General features: G+C 48.5%; 1 protein-coding gene across 1 annotated transcript in view; it reads right to left on the bottom strand.

Moving 5' to 3' along the window:
- Positions 1 to 16,230, bottom strand: part of PEX14 (peroxisomal biogenesis factor 14) — a 135,584-nt gene that overhangs the window by 96,492 nt on the left and 22,862 nt on the right. The gene's annotated exons all lie outside the window — the stretch shown is intronic.

Here is a 16,230-nt window from a genome sequence, read left to right as displayed (position 1 = left end):
TGCTCTGCTCTCCTGTCAGATCCGTCTCTGAACCCATCAGCACACTGCACCCTGGACCCACTGACCGTGGGGCCGCAGTCCAGGCTGGGGGCCCGACTGACCGATACAAGGAGCCACACCGGGTTCCCAAATCACAAACAGCCAGAGCGAGGTGGAGGATTTTTTCATTTGGTTTGGTTTTCCAACCAAGGCATTCTCAAAGTTCCATTGTTCTTTGAAGTGGAAGCATTTAATTCCCTACCAAACAATGAGAAGACAGGATGGGAGAGAACACAGACGTTGAGGACGAAGGTCGGTCTACATGAGAGCAGGGGTTGGGAGGCAGCTGAGATCAGGAGTGGCCAGGGATGCCTGGCACAGGCGCTCACAGCGGCCAACCAGCCGGCCGGCCAGCACTCTCTCCACGCTGTCTCAAGGGGAAATCACCCATCGATCCTAGGGTACACACGTTCTAGGACCAATCCCTTACCTCAGAACAGCCTCTGCCTCAAATTCCTGCTAGCGCTTTAATGTTTAAATTATTAAATGCATTAATGTATTTACATTATTCAAGTCTTATGTGCATTTTTCTAAGATAATTTATGTATAAGAGTTTGAATGTCCATGACTGTTAATGTCTACAACCCTTCCTGTTCATTATTGATTCTGGAAGAAAAAAAAAAAAGTCAGAGTTTTAATGCCTTATTTTTAATGTATTAAGAGTCTGAATAAGTGCATTCTCTTTTTTCCTTTGTAATTTCATAATTTAAGTAGTGCATTTATTAAACTGACACAGTATGAATTGTGGTGCGGCCTGGCACGGCTCCACGCTGCCGGAGCAGCCAGCGGGAGGAGCCCGGCCACGCCTCTCAACCAGTGGCCCCCTGGCAGCGGGGCTCCACACTCCTCCCAGCCCACCTCCTTGAGGCCAGCAGGCAGCAGGGAGCCGGTGGGGGCTGGCCAGGTTTAGGCTGTGCAAGGAGATTCTCCTCCTTCCCTGTAAAGTGCCCGCCCAAGTCCTCTCTCCCTGTTACATGGGTTTCCAGAAAGCCACTGGGCCACCTCTATTTTTAAGGTGGAACTTTCTGCTCATCAGAAGTTCATGTCTGCTATGCAGGTGATTCCTAAATCAGCACACACTATTCAAAAACAATCAGAATGCCAGAGCCGAGCACAGCACAACGAGCCAGCAACGCAACTACGCTTAAAAGGGATCTCAAAATGCAGACAAACATCTCACACTGACAGCACTACGCACTTGAGCAGAAAAACTTCTTTCTTTTGAAACCCAGTTTCCCCAGCTCGAGTTGAAAGCCCTCTTTCACTACAGCCAATAGAGCGACAGTGACACCCAATGGCCTAGTAGTTTAATCCCAACTAAGCATTCCCTCTGACTTTCCCCAGAGACAGGTCTCAGGCCCAGGGCTCCTGTAGGAACACAGAAGCTCACAGAAAATCAGGTATCAGCTACTACTCATCAAGAAGCTGCATGGCTAATGGATAAATTTCCTGCCACCACACGGAACACACACATGCACACACTCTCAGTATATAATTAAGCACATGTGTGCAAACTGCACAGGAGAGCACACACCAGTACCATCTTTCTGGTGGGTGACATGAGCACATGCACATGCGCACACATGCACAGGTACACCCCATGCGGACTGAGCAGCACTGTACAAAGCAATTTGGAGTGGGAGAAAGGAAGTTGCTCGTTGCTGGTTTAGAATCTGCCACTTCTCATGTTGTATGCACACATGTATAAATACAATACGTATACGTTTTATGTGTTTTCGTATATTTTCTCCCTTTCTTTTTTGTTTTTTCCTGTTTCCTTCTTTCCTATTTTCTTTTCTTTTTTGGCTACTTATTACCATTCTTTAACTGTTACAATTTATATCAGCATATAATGTTAAATAATTACAGGGAGCAGAGCTCACTCTAGTGAGGATATAAACGCGCTGTGGGAATCTACAGATTTAAACAAATAACACTCACTGCAGGGGGTGAGCGGATGAATTAGCATTAATATCCTGCCTGGGAGATCCCAGTGCACTGGTACTGCTTAAATACAGATCTTTTCTGCAACAGTCAATATGACAGCTCCCGGCAATACGGCCCCTTTCCCTTTCCCAGTCAATATAGCAGCCAGTGAAAATAGAAACGTCCCTATAGCAATCAATATAACAGCCTGCTAAAATAAACCCTTCCCTTTTAAGGGCTATATAATAGTCAGCTAAATGGAAGAATTGGCACCCCTGCTGGATAGCTCATCAGAGAAGCCAAGGATTGAACAGGCTATGAGCACGAAATGATCCTTGTGCTCAAACAGGCCCTGTCCAGGAAGGGAGAAGACATCACAGGAGCCTGTGAGGGACACTTGGCAGGCTTCTCCCTGTCCCAAGGGGTAAATTCCCAGGTCATAAGCAGGCCAGGAGGCACCCCTCACTGAGGTTTCACTGAGACGGCCAGAGACTAGACTCCTTGTCCAGACTGTCAGCTGGCATACGGAGCGTCCCTCTCCAGTGGGGAGTGAGAGTACCTGGAGCTGAACCCCCTTCGCCCCGCCCTCGGCCCAGGAAGGAAGAGTATTAAGTTAACAGCTTGTGGTTTTCTGTTTTTCCAGCAGCAGGGACAGCGGTTGTGTCAGAACCAGACATCTAGCCAAGTGGGTGAAAAACGTGGCATTCTATGTTGCAGGCCGCCCAGCACATATACATAGAACCTATTTTTAAAACTCATAGCCATTAATCTATTAAATATTGCAACGATACCGTATCTCCCTCTACTCACTACATGGGAATGCTCTCCTTCCTTGGAGACACAGAGGAAAGGGGTTGTATTATAAGAGAATTCAGAGGATGGCTCATTCTAAAGGCCAAAAAAAACCCCAAAGACCTTTAGAAAGGAAGAAAAAGAAAACAAGGAGCGTTTGATTACGCGAAGTTCCTATACATTTAAAATCACTGTTCTTTTTTTTTTTCATTGTAACTAGCTACTTCTAAAATTAGTTCCGTTGGATTATGAATTTGACAAATGTGGACTACAACACTGACACCGGTGCCAACTTCCAACCAGCCCTCCAGAGGGGACGCTGGGACCGCTGTGCTCCCAAGCAAATGAGCATCAGGGACGCGCCCCCCTTCATTACGATTCCACAATCTGTCTGCCATCCTGTGGGTAAACCCACAGAGGGTCCCTGCTTCCCCGGCCAGGTGTTTAACACCCAGTGATGCTCATGTCATCAATCAGGTGACTCAGGCAAGTGCCGCAGTGTCAGAAACTGCAGGGGAAAGAAGATCCCAAAAGTTTGAGAGCTCAAGTCCTACACAATTTAGATCCCAACACCCCATCTAAGCCAGAAGACTGAGCAGGTGCTCTTCACTTTGGGAAGTTCAGTTAAATATCATCTTAGGAGAGCAAAAGGATACATGACCAAGGCCCTCTCCTGGCAAACAACATTTTAATAAGGGAGACCAGCACTCATCAGCCCTCCAGCCCATCCTAGGAAATCCTCATGCTCTTAGTCCTGCTGCGATCATGGCAACCACTCCAGGGAGGAGACGGAAATGTGGGGGAGAGCTGGGATGCACCCACAATTTTACAAAGTGCAGCAGTACAAAAAGTGAGATGCCGCGCCAACCTGACATGGCACTTAGTTATTAGCTTCTGGAGCTGAAGCCAATGGACATTTGATAAATGTTGACATGCACAGTCATTCCCACTTCTACCGACACAAAAATCAGAGGGTGTGCACTCTATCAGATGGCACCTCCGCTTCAACCACAGATGCCATGATAGCCATCAAATGTGAGGGTGGAGGGCAGGCATGAAGGGGCAGAGAAAGAGAGAGAAATGAAAGAGAAAATAATTATCAAAGGGGAGGAGAGAAGAGAGACATGAAAGAAAAGCTTCGAAGTAAGAAGAGATGAAATAAAAAAGAAGCAAAAACGTCCCTTTGTCATTTCCAGTCGAAAGCTTTCAGGGCACTTTCTGAAATGACAGTTGCAATAAAACAAATAGAACGGTGAGTCATCTAGTTTCTAAGTTCTGAGTCAAAAGGGGCTGTTTCTAGACAAAGTGCAAAGCAGCTCTGCCTGCACCCTGCACGATGCCTATCACAGCGACCGAACAGGATGTGGGGAGAGCACGGGAGGTGGGGGCGAGCTCCCGCTCTGCTGGTGCCACTGTCACTGCGAATAAAGGCTGTCAAGATTTAAACCATAATAATGGAAAGGCTATAAAGGTCTCAGCTATAATGTTTCCTCAGATGTTCCCTTTCATAAAATGCCCGCTTTATGTTGCCTACGTGGCAGTGATACACTACACATCCACGAAAGTGTGCACACCAGTGGGAATGTGGCACCCTCGTTCCCAGCAGGCAGCAACTGGGCACTCCAGCCCCTTCGCTCATCACCCCCATCTACGTAAATGAGGACAGAGACACACACACACTCACACATGCATCTTCCAGCCCCTTGTCTCATCACTTCCTTCCACATAAGTGAGGACACACTCATCACACATGCACACGGTCTACAAATATGTCCTGAGTGCCACTTCCTGCCAAGAGCTGAGCAATAAGGATGCATGCCCATCCCTAGAGGGTTAAAAAAGGTGTCTACATGCCGAATGCCTAAAAAATAAACAAACAAAAAAATGTATTCTACTTGGAAATAGGATCATACAGCACAGAGACTCCTTTGCTAATTCAGCACCTAGCAGCCTGACAGCCCAGCAGTGAGACACGACGTCCCCCTTTGCAAGCCAGAGCGACGCAGATAAACTGGAACGCAGATCAGATATGGGCTCAAAGGGGGGGTGAGACGGACACAAAGGCCTGCCTTCACTTGGACTCAGCGGACAAAACTGTACAGAAAACCACTGGTTTCACGAGAACCTGTTATCTGTAGCCTGCCACCTAACCATTCCAGGCACCGGGGACAGCAAGGAAAAAGACACAGAAACAAAGCCTCTCCACATTAATACTCCGTGGACGTGGCAGGGGTGGGGACTGAGAAGGACGACACGGACAGACCTGAGAGCCGCGCCAGGGCTGAAATGAGGCTGGAAGCTGTAAATCAGGGAGCCCGGGCGGTGCAACAGGGGAGGACAAGGTGGAAGCCAGGGAAGGACCCAGCTGGTCAGGCCCAACCCGATGGCAGATACAGAGCAACTCGCATGTGCTAGGCGGGCAGCGGTGCCAACCACAGAGCACCCCTGGGCTGCTTCCCTGTTGATCTATAATTGGCGAGTCTGTGATAGACTACCAATTATCTGCGGGCCCCCTGTACTCAGTTTACAGACAAAGGGAAGCAGGAGAGACCAGTTAGTAATGAGGAAGTAATGGCCACTAAAATACATTGTATTTTACAGAACTGCTTCGGCAGGAAAAGCCATTCAGAAAATAAAAAGTGAAAGAATAAAATAAGCTAGAGAAACTCAATTTTCTTCTCCCTTCCTCCCAAAGCCACACTTAGGATAAAATGAGGTTTGTGCAGGTTAATCCTTATGAGGTAAGAAAAAAATGATTAAATACATTAAAAAAATCAATTGAACATTAAACCAAATCCAGGAACTGCAAAAAACAAACACCACAGCCTCCCTCCCAGGCCAGGAGCTCTGCAGTCTGGTCAGCGGGGATACCCCACCTGCCGGCTGAGGTAATGAAGGAGCAGGAAAGGGGGCAGCAAGCCTGGGGGGGGGGGAGTGAGGCTGGGGAGGCAGGAGCAAGACAGGTCTGGGTTTCTCTAAAAGAAAGGTATTTCTAGCATTGCAAAGGAAGAAACAGTGTCCTATAAATGGGGCCCTGGAGACCAGGCTGAATTCTTCAAAAATCCAACAGAAATAATAATGATGATAATCACTTGATAAACAGAAGTTATAAACCACTTCCCTGTCATATGATTTGCCACTCTTTCTAGTTAGTTCTTCTGTTCATGAGCAGATCTATGAACTGCCATTTTTCAGCAAGACAACAGAGAAGGCAAGAGAGCTGGAGAGGTGAGGTTAACAGGCAGGTCTTTGTCTTGAGGGAAAGCCAGTCCTGAAGCCCGAATGGAAGCTCCTGCCCCCTGCCCAGTGCTCTGGGGTCCTCAGAGGAAAGCCCACAAGAATGCAAAGCCCAAGAAAGCCCCAAAGAATGCACTGGTCGCCAGCTCCTCCACAGCAGGGCCAGGCCTGACAATTCTTAGTTAATTCTCAATAACCCTCACACAGCTGCACTGTGGCAGCAGGGCCACAGCTACCCTGCCCTGTCCCGCCCCGCCCGGCAGCCGCCCCGCCCCGCCCCGCCCCGCCTGCAGCCACACAACTGGAAGAAGGGCTGAGTCAGGACCATGGTGAAATCCGGGCTTCTGGGTGGACTGGAGCTAGCTACTCACTTCCACAAGGCACAAGTTGGCCACGTGTCAGTCTTGGGCCCCAAAATCTAAAACCCGATAAATCCAAAGTACCCCCCCCCCCCAATGTACTTATGAAATGAGTGAGTCACTGAGAACTGAAGAGAAAGCTCTATAAGCTTGGCCTGGGCAGGTGGGGAGGGGGGCGCTGAGGGAAGTGCCAACAGGAAAAACAGGTAATCAACCATATGACAGTAGTGTTCCCAGCAGAATAAAGACACGTACCCACAGGGGAAAGTTTCAAAACATCTAAACATTATTAGTGTGGTTATCAATGGCAACAAGATCTGACAAAAAGATTTTACTCTCTTAAAGACGTCTCTATTCTCTTCATTTCAAAGCAAGTCAACTCCGCTGCCTTAAGTCCAACAGAGAGGGCCTTGTGGGTGTGGACAGGACAGGATGCAGCGGGAGGGTCTGCCTGGGGGCAGATGTGAGAGACTCGTGGATTCAGGTGACCCCTCAGACCTTCACGGCACCACTTCAGAAGCTACAAGTCAAAAGCCAAGTGCTCAGTTGGGGAGCCTCCCCTCTGCCAGCAGGAGGGGGAAGAACAGGCAGCTGCTGCCCCCTAGACACGGCAGCTTGCTCTACAGACAGAAGATGAAAGATCCTATCATCTCGCCTCCATCCCGTAACCTGTCATTAGTGAGGTACAGGGGTGCAGACGCTGCCTCCAAGAACGAGGAGGCCCACATCACCTGTGATAAATTAATAGGTGCCTTTTCAACAGCTAGGATGCATACAAAAGACTCCAAGTAGGGAGAGCGGGCAGGCAACAGCTTCAGAGAAAGCGCGGACCCGCAGGCAGCACCTCACCAACCTGAGCCCGAGCCTTCTCCCACGCACTGCGAGGTCCTGAGCAGAGGCAGCAGTGCAGACAGCTGGGCGGAATCCCTGTCCCGCCACCTCCCAGCTCAGGGGCCTGTCTGCTGGGGCTCACTTCCTGGCTGTGCACGTAGAAAAGAGGAATTCTCACCAGTTTGTTAGGATAAAACCAGATAACACAAACCCAGAACCCAGTAGAGGCCAGTATATCATACAGCACCCGCCCTCCTGGCCTCTGTGATCACGGCCGTAATTGGTCAGTTAATCAAAAAAATCAGTTAAAGTAGGGAATCATTAAAAATGGAGCCTCCTCTGCATACCTTAAACATTTTACATTAACTTAAAACCTATAAACGTACAGTCATTTGCAAATCTTTTGATGTACAGCCAAGACCTTTCCTTTGAGTGTGGGCCCACAGACTGAAGTTCCCAGACGTCTTTCTTGCATAAACCCCACCCATAACACACCCTGGACAATTTCTAAAGCAAAGCAAGACTAAAAGAAATTAGTAAAGCAAATCAAAGTACCAAATACATCTAGATTTTTATGATCTTTCCCTAGCTTAACTGTCCTTGTGCTCACACCTCAAACGACACCGATCTTTCTAGCAACTCACTTACCAAAGCATTCAGCTCAGTTTCACAGAACACTCTTTTCACATTTATGTTTATAAAACACAGTATTTGTAGATCCCTCTGTTAACATTTACTTACATTTCACCTGTTCATAGTAGATTTAGTACAAATGCCTAAATCATTAACAAATACAACTGGAACATACAGGTTCGGGATAAGCTGACTATCTTGAGGTCTGTCCCGGGCATGACGGGCCAGGGAGTGGCCTGTCCAGGGCACCCGGGCTTGGGCCAGCAGGTTCCTCAGCGCCACCACAGCTCATTGGCTGCTTCGAGGAGTGTGCTTAATGCAAGCTCTTAACACTTTTTTAAAAGTATGTATTTACTGCATTGCACAAGAGATCTGAAATGACTCTCAAAAGTACACACAAGACAAAAGGATGCAGCAAAAGAATAAGGAAGGGGATAAAAGATGTTTAATAAATGTTGCTTACTTTTCCCTCTTCTCCATCAAAATCCATTTTCAGTGAACAGTGCAAAAACCAAATCATTTATACAAATAACCAACTTACGTGCCTGATTCTATTAATGGCTCCTCCCCACCGGGCTGGAAAAAAAGCGGCCCTGTCCCTAAAGAGCTTCTTGCTATGACCAGACTGGGTCACAGGAGACACAGACAGAGGGAAAGGCCTCTTGGTGGACAGTGCTGGGTGAAGGGAGTGACCACGGACCCAGAGTGTCCAAGCCAGTGCACAAAGGTGACAGCATGTCTTCTTGTGGACAAGGGCAATGTATAGGGGCCCCGTCCACCGGGGCCATGAGCTAGCTCCTCTCTGAGTGTCGGGGAGTGCCCCAGGTAGATCTACCTCAACAATTACTCAGTGCCCGCCCATCTCTAGCCTGCTCAGACAACCGTACACTGGCCAAGAGATTTGTGGAGCAGCAAGCATAAATCCAGGTTCTAACTACAAACCGTACAAGAGAGGGAGATGGAGGGAGGGCGGGCGGCGAAGGCAGCTCTCCCCAAGCACCACTTGGCCTTCCTGCGGCTTCGTCCGTGCAGAAGTAGGATGAACTACAAGATCATATTTTCAAACCCAAATTAGTCTGTGTGGTTTGACAATGGACAAAAATGTCTTAAATTGAAATTCTCCTGCAAAACGCAGGGTACAGAGCTGTCCAAAGCACATGACATTCAGTGGTCCTCCGACTGAGGGCTCGTGGGAGAGTTACTGAGTTTGCCACACAGAATGTTCATCCTTTACGTCACAATTAAGATGTTTTTAAGTGAAACTTTGTTCAAATGAGAGGAATAATTTATTTTACCTTATTTATTTTATTTTATTTTATTAAGTGAGAGGCAGGGAGGCAGAGAAAGACTCCCGCATGCACCGGGATGCACCTGGCAAGCCCACTAGGGGGCGATGCTCTGCCCATATGAGGCCCTTGCTCCTTTGCTCAGGAATGGAGCCATTTTTTTAGCGCCTAAGAGGCCATGGAGCCATCCTCAGCGCCCAATGCCAACTTTGCTTGAACCAATCAAGCCATGGCTGCAGAAGGGGAAGGAGAGGGTGGAGAAGCAGATGGTGGCTTCTACTCTGTGCCCTGACCGGGAATTGAACCCAGACTTCCACATGCCGGGCTGACACTCTACCACTGAGCCAATTGGCCAGGGCCAAATAATCGGTTTTAAACAAAAGAACCTTTCAGCACATCCCTCTGCCCACATGGGAGCATATACAGTCCATGCTCAATGGTGAGGCAGGGCTCCTAACGGGGCTCCGAGAGAAAAGGGGGGAAATGGACCCAAAAGAGCGGCGCTGGTGGCAAGAGTGGAGACTGAGCTCCCCAGCACAAAGTGACTCGGAGAAAGGGCACTCAAGTGCTCGCTTCCTCAGTTCCCACGTCTCCAAAATGGGGACACAGTTTGTCCCACAGTCAGGGCCTCTGATCACAGGAACCACGGCAAACCTAAGTGTTACCAGGAAAGCCAGGAACCCAAAGTATAAACAAAGCTGAACAACTATTTCAAATTCCATTTCTCTAATTATTACTCCTAAGAGTTTCGATTCATCTAATAATTATTTGTAAAAGGATACCTTAAACTGAATAAACCACCTCTTCATTTACCTGAAAGAGGAAAGAGCTTGAAAGGCACCGCCTAGTCTACTCAATAAACCCTCCCAGTCCATAATAGGAAGGACGAGTAGGAAGAGGCAGTCATTTCAAAATCAGTAAGTGGCCCAGGGATTACAGGGAAGCCACCCAGAGCCGAATGAGGCTTTGCTCAGATTCACCCTTTCCAGCATTTAGCTCCAAGCGGTCTTCCTCCCCAGCTGGAGGGCAGGCAGGATCAGGGCACCCTCCCAGCAAGGGTGTTCACTCTCTGGGCTGAAAGGTGGCCAGGCCGCAGGCCCAGCCCCCAGGGTCTGGGCACAAAACAAGGTCATCAGCACAGAGCTGCACCAGAAGCCCCACCCTCCGCTGTTTACACTACATTTCAGTCCCAAGTTTCTCAGCAGCAACTATGAGAGGTGCCCACCAGCATGTGTTAAATCTATAGATAATTCACTTTTTAAAACCTACAAATAATTCACTTTTTAAAAGTAAATAAATAGGCCCTGGCCGGCTGGCTCAGCGGTCGAGCGTCGGCCTGGCGTGCAGGGGACCCGGGTTCGATTCCCGGCCAGGGCACACAGGAGAAGCGCCCATCTGCTTCTCCACCCCCCCCTCCTCCTTCCTCTCTGTCTCTCTCTTCCCCTCCCGCAGCCAAGGCTCCATTGGAGCAAAGATGGCCCGGGCGCTGGGGATGGCTCCCTGGCCTCTGCCCCAGGCACTAGAGTGGCTCTGGTCGTGGCAGAGCAACGCCCCAGAGGGGCAGAGCATCACCCCCTGGTGGGCAGAGCGTCACCCCTGGTGGGCGTGCCGGGTGGATCCCGGTCGGGCGCATACAGGAGTCTGTCTGACTGTCTCTCCCCGTTTTCAGCTTCAGAAAAATACAAAAAAAAAAAAAAAAAAAAAGTAAATAAATAGAGCAGATTGATTGAGAATTATCCCTAGTGTCATCCCCAGTCACCTACAGCCAGAGAGACGTCCCTGCACAAGAAACAGGTGAAAATTAAGCTCATGTGAGCAATCTTAACTCTGCTACAGCCCACAGAAATCAACCACTACAGATATTTAAAGTAATAACGCTTAGTTCTGGCCAGATAGCTCAGTTAAGAGTATCGGTTTTTGTTTTTGTTTTTGTTTTTTAGAGACAGAGAGAGAGAGAGTCAGAGAGAGGGACAGACAGGGACAGACAGACAGGAACGAAGAGATGAGAAGCATCAATCATTAGTTTTTCGTTGCCCATTGCAACACCTTAGTTGTTCATTGATTGCTTTCTCATATGTGCCTTGACCGCAGGCCTTCAGCAGAGTAACCCCTTGCTCAAGCCAGCGACCTCTGGGTCTCAAACCTGGGTCTTCCACATCCCAGTCCGACGCTCTATCCACTGCGCCACTGCCTGGTCAGGCTAGAGTATCGTCTTGATACACAAAGGTTGCTAGTCAGGACACGTACAGGAACAAATTGATGTTTCTGTCTCTCTCTCTTCCTTCCTCTCTCTCTAAAAATCAGTAAATAAATTTTAAAAATATTTTAACAATAATAATGGTTAATACCTTAGATTTGCCATATTTATTTATTTTTCCTAGAAAAAAATTGACAATTTCCTGAAATCTCTAGATGGCTAGTTTCATTGCCCCTAAGTTCTAAAACACTTTCATCAATACAATATTAAAATCAACTTTATTTCTCCAAGTGCTTTGAAGTTTATAAAAAAAATTGTTACATGTTCTACATATGAACATCTACACACATGTATAACGCACATTACAAAGAAATGCACTGAGCATAGGAATGTCATCCCTCACAAATGTCTTGGTGGAAAAAAATACATGAGAACCACCTCGCCACAGTGAGCCCCCCAGCTAGTTCACCGAAGTGCTCTAACCACAGAAGACACAAACATGGGAGGCACCTGCAGGGACTACAGGGCAGATCTCTAGAGGACAGCAACTAGCCACAGCCATGCCTCAAGAGAAGCTCACCAACTAGCTCCCTGACCCCATCAAGATGTTACAGCCTTCTGATTACCAGCCTCTGATTAACTGACTTAAGAACTAAAGAGAAAATCAGTAGGGGCCCAGGTGTGCGCTGGAGGAGCGCCCGGGAGGACTGAGTTCAAATACCTGATGCAGACACCCCGGGAGGAGTCTCGACTTTGGTCTCCAGGAGAAACCAGAGGGCCCGGGACCCTGCTGTACGCAGCCAGCAAACACTGACACCCAGCCTGGATCTGCAACTGTTGAGTACCCTTATTTTGGGGAATTCAGCATAGCAAAAATATTAACCCAGGGAAGGTGAGGAAGTAGAAATTATCATCATCGTTTATAAAAACACATTCATGTAGCGTGACATTCTTTTGATGGATGAACGCAGGGAAAGGATAGAAATAAAAAAAAACAAAAAACAAAATAAACCCTACAGAGAAAATGGCAGAAGACATCCATCAGAAAGAACTTCGTGTCAAAGAGCAAAAAGCTGAAATTCTAGTTTAGCCAAAACCCATAAGCATTGTATAAAGTAGATGAGCAATAGTGTTGCTGAATATTGAGGAACTTGTTGCGTTGAAACAAGCAGACATGTAAATGAAACTTACTTTGTGCTTACTTCAAATAACCTAAAATCATATGACTAAAAGGACTCTCAGAAGGTTACTTAACCCCAGTTTCTGTATCCAAGCAAGACAGAAACTGAGTTACTCCATGCAGACAACGTCCACCCAGTCTTCAAGTCCTATCATCTAGGTGGAACTTGATTCTGCTGGAGCAAGCCCAACCCAGAGCCTTGGCGTGAGCCTGAGTATGTGTCCACAGAGTGACGAGAGAACTCAGGTCTATGGGAAATTTACAGAAGGGTTTGACCAGGTCTGGGAGAAGCTGGAGGTCAGTCGTCTGGGAGGCTGTCAGAACTCTTTGTCCTGGCAGAAGCTCAGTGAAGAAGCAAAGGAGAAAAAGTAACCAGCCGTTTTAACTTTGTCAAAGAGTTTGTCGTTAACAATCAGAATTTCAACTGGGAGTTTACAGAATTTATCAAGACTGGTTGCCTGACCTGTGGTGGCGCAGTGGATAAAGCGTCGACCTGGAAATGCTGAGGTCCCCAGTTCGAAACCCTGGGCTTGCCTGGTCAAGGCACATATGGGAGTTGATGCTTCCAGCTCCTCCCCCCTTCTCTCTCTCTCTGTCCTCTCTCTCTCTCTCTCTTTCTCTGTCTCTCCCTCTCCTCTCTAAAATGAATAAATAAATAAATAAATAAATAAATAAATAAATAAATAAAGACTGGTCTGTTCACTACCAATCTCCAACCCTGGGAACACTACAACATCATAGAACAACTATCCCCCTAATACAGTCAGAGTTGCTGGGTTGTTTTTTCTGGGTGAAGGACAAAAATTGAAGAAGCAAGAGAATGTAACATGCAGTGTCACTACTTGGGTAGAATCAAGACAACGGGATGGATATAAATACAAATACGTTGTTTTGAAACAAGACCATACTTCTCAGTACAGAACCACAAGCCTGATATTATGGTCTAGAGAGGACAGAAATGAAAATCAGATCCTCCTTCTCTAGCAAATAAACCAAAACAATAACGCAGAAGTCCCAATCTACCCACCCGCTGTCAATGCCATTTGCACTGTACTCACTACTTAATAGGACCTCTTCTGTTGGAACTCGCTTTTTTAATAAGGGGGGAAATTATTCTGAAGTCATCATCTAGTTCTGGAGTCAAAGAACAAGAGTGTTTGCCTTTCGCATCCCATGCTTAGCCCTTTGACTACAGAGAACAGGCAGCTCCCACGAAGGAATTTTACACTCAGCTAAAAACAAAAATAGCAGAGCAGGGTGTTCCCCTCAGGATCAAAATATCCCATTCCTCAAGCCCTGTTTTGAGGCTCCACTAGAACCCCCCGTGAGTACCCCTCACCCTGCACCCACGTCCCCTGCAACTCTTCCTTCTCTCAATAATGAGGGCTCTCTGAGACTCCACGCCAGGCGGTGCCACACCAAATTATATACGATTCGGCACTGTTTGCTAAAATTACATACAGCCTTGTGCTGTTTGCTGATTGTTTCATGTATACAAATGCCTTTTCTCCCCCAAATGAAATATACAAATTACTTGAGAAGAAGGCTTAGTTTCATTCTTCAGTTGTCTGTTCCTCCCAGGCACCCGGGAACAGAGAGCCTACTGGACGGGAGGAACCCCACGGGAGGGTGACTCGGCCTGAGCGCTGTGGGGCTGTCCGCGGGTGAGGGCTACTACCCATCGCTTCTCAGCATCCTGTGCCTCTCACAGGCCTGCGGTCCATTCAGAGCAGCTTGCCCTGTCTGCACAGCCCACCACATGAGCCCTCACCAGTCCCTCAGCGGGCTCTTCGGCCTGGCACCCTCCCACTGCCATTCCCAAGAGGCACAAGTAGCTCACACAAGACTGTATAACGCGGCTAGTGCCCTCATTTAATCAGGCTGCTGCAAATGGTTGGCCAAAAGCAATAAGGGCATGACTGAGAGACTGTGGGAGTTTAATATAAAAAAATTAATAAAAAAAGAGGGGTCTACCTTTTAATAGGGCCCTAATTACCCAACTCATAGGATCAGCCCAAATGAGATGGGAGTTTATTTCGGGGGTTTTTTTAATTATTGTTTTTTTATATATATATAAATTGCTGCTATGTGTTTTCTTCCCTCTGAGCAATTATGCAGCAAGTATGTAAAGAGGAGAAAAAATATTAATTAAATATAAGGTAATTGTAGAGTTGGCCTGGAGAGAATGAGTCTGAACTCTGGACAATCGCAGGCTGCTAGGGTTTGAAGACTGCTCAGGGCCTCCCAGAAAAGAAAGAAATAAAACCCAACCGGCCCACCAGCAGCTGCGCATACAGCAGGAAGAGCAGTGTGCAGAGGCGGCGGCAGAGCGCGGGGCTGCAGGCTCCAGTACCCAGAAACAGCGAGGCTGCCGACTGCTTAGGACTCACTGCTAACCAGAACTTTCCAGAGTGTGTCCAATCGTGCCCCCAAAAATGGACCGGCCACTCTTCTGGTGATCAACCGTTAAGTAAGAACATCAAAGTATAAAAAGACTCTGAGGAAGTCAAGGATTGAAGAGGATGTCATGTTCAATTTGGACATCAGTCCAAAAGCAACCACAACTTCAGCGCGAGGGGCAGTGTGGCAGGCCCAGTGGGAGACACATGAGCTCCCTGGGTAAGAGGCTGGCGAAGCAAAGTCCCCCTGGCTTGCATACCGCCGTGACCTTGAGGAAGAACTCAGGCAACAGGGAAAGCGTGAGATGAAGCCCTGCAAGGGTGGGTGGGGAATGAGACGTCCAGGTCACAGCAGGTGCTGTCCTGAGACAGTCCTGGCAGAGATCGTACCGCCTGGTCTCTGCAGCTCGGCCAAACCCATCGCCCCTCTGCCCTGGACAGACTTAGAGCAAGCCTGGAATCAGACTGGCTCACTCTAGTGAGGCACTGCCCAGTGCCTCCTCCTGCTCCTGCCGGGAGGACAGGGAAGAAAAGGCCAAACCCAGGCCACGCGGAAACAAAAGCATGGCAGTGCATCCCTAAGCTGTTGTCTATATTCAAAGGGAGAAGGCGCTCTGAACAGTCCAAGATGACCCTGGCCCCTCCATATACATGTCTGGTCTGCGGAGAACAGGTTTCTCTGCCCAGCCAACAGGACTGACAACAGGCCCCGAAATGCAAAGTAGGACAGAAACGGGCAGACAGCAGGTGCTCTGGTCAGACTCCAGAGCAGAAGCACTTTGTCAAAAAATTACCTTTGGGCCTGACCAGGCAGTGGCACAGTGGATAGAGCATTGGACTGGGATGTGGAGGACCAGGTTCGAGACCCTGAGGTCACCAGCTTGAGCGCCGGCTCATCTGGTTTGAGCAAGGCTCACCAGCTTGGACCCAAGGTCACTGGCTCGAGCAAGGAGTCACTCGGTCTGCTGTAGGCCCCCCCCCACCCCCCACCCCCGTCAAGGCATATATGAGAATAAAAACAATCAATGGGCCCTGGCCGGTTGGCTCAGTGGTAGAGTGTCGGCCTGGCGTGCGGGAGTCCCGGGTTCAATTCCTGACCAGGGCACACCCATCTGCTTCTCCACCCCTCCCCCTCTCCTTCCTCTCTGTCTCTCTCTTCCCCTCCTGCAGCCAAGGCTCCATTGGAGCAAAGTTTGCCCGGGCGCTGAGGATGGCTCTGTGGCCTCTGCCTCAGGAGCTAGAATGGCTCTGGTTGCGGCAGAGCGACGCCCCAGATGGGCAGAGCATCGCCCCCTGGTGGGCATGCCGGGTGGATCCTGGTTGGGCGCATGCGGGAGTCTGTCTGACTGCC

Source organism: Saccopteryx leptura, chromosome 3 (genome assembly GCF_036850995.1).
Source record: "Saccopteryx leptura isolate mSacLep1 chromosome 3, mSacLep1_pri_phased_curated, whole genome shotgun sequence".
Taxonomy (NCBI): Eukaryota; Metazoa; Chordata; class Mammalia; order Chiroptera; family Emballonuridae; genus Saccopteryx; species Saccopteryx leptura.
This window is presented reverse-complemented; position numbering and strand designations above follow the sequence as displayed.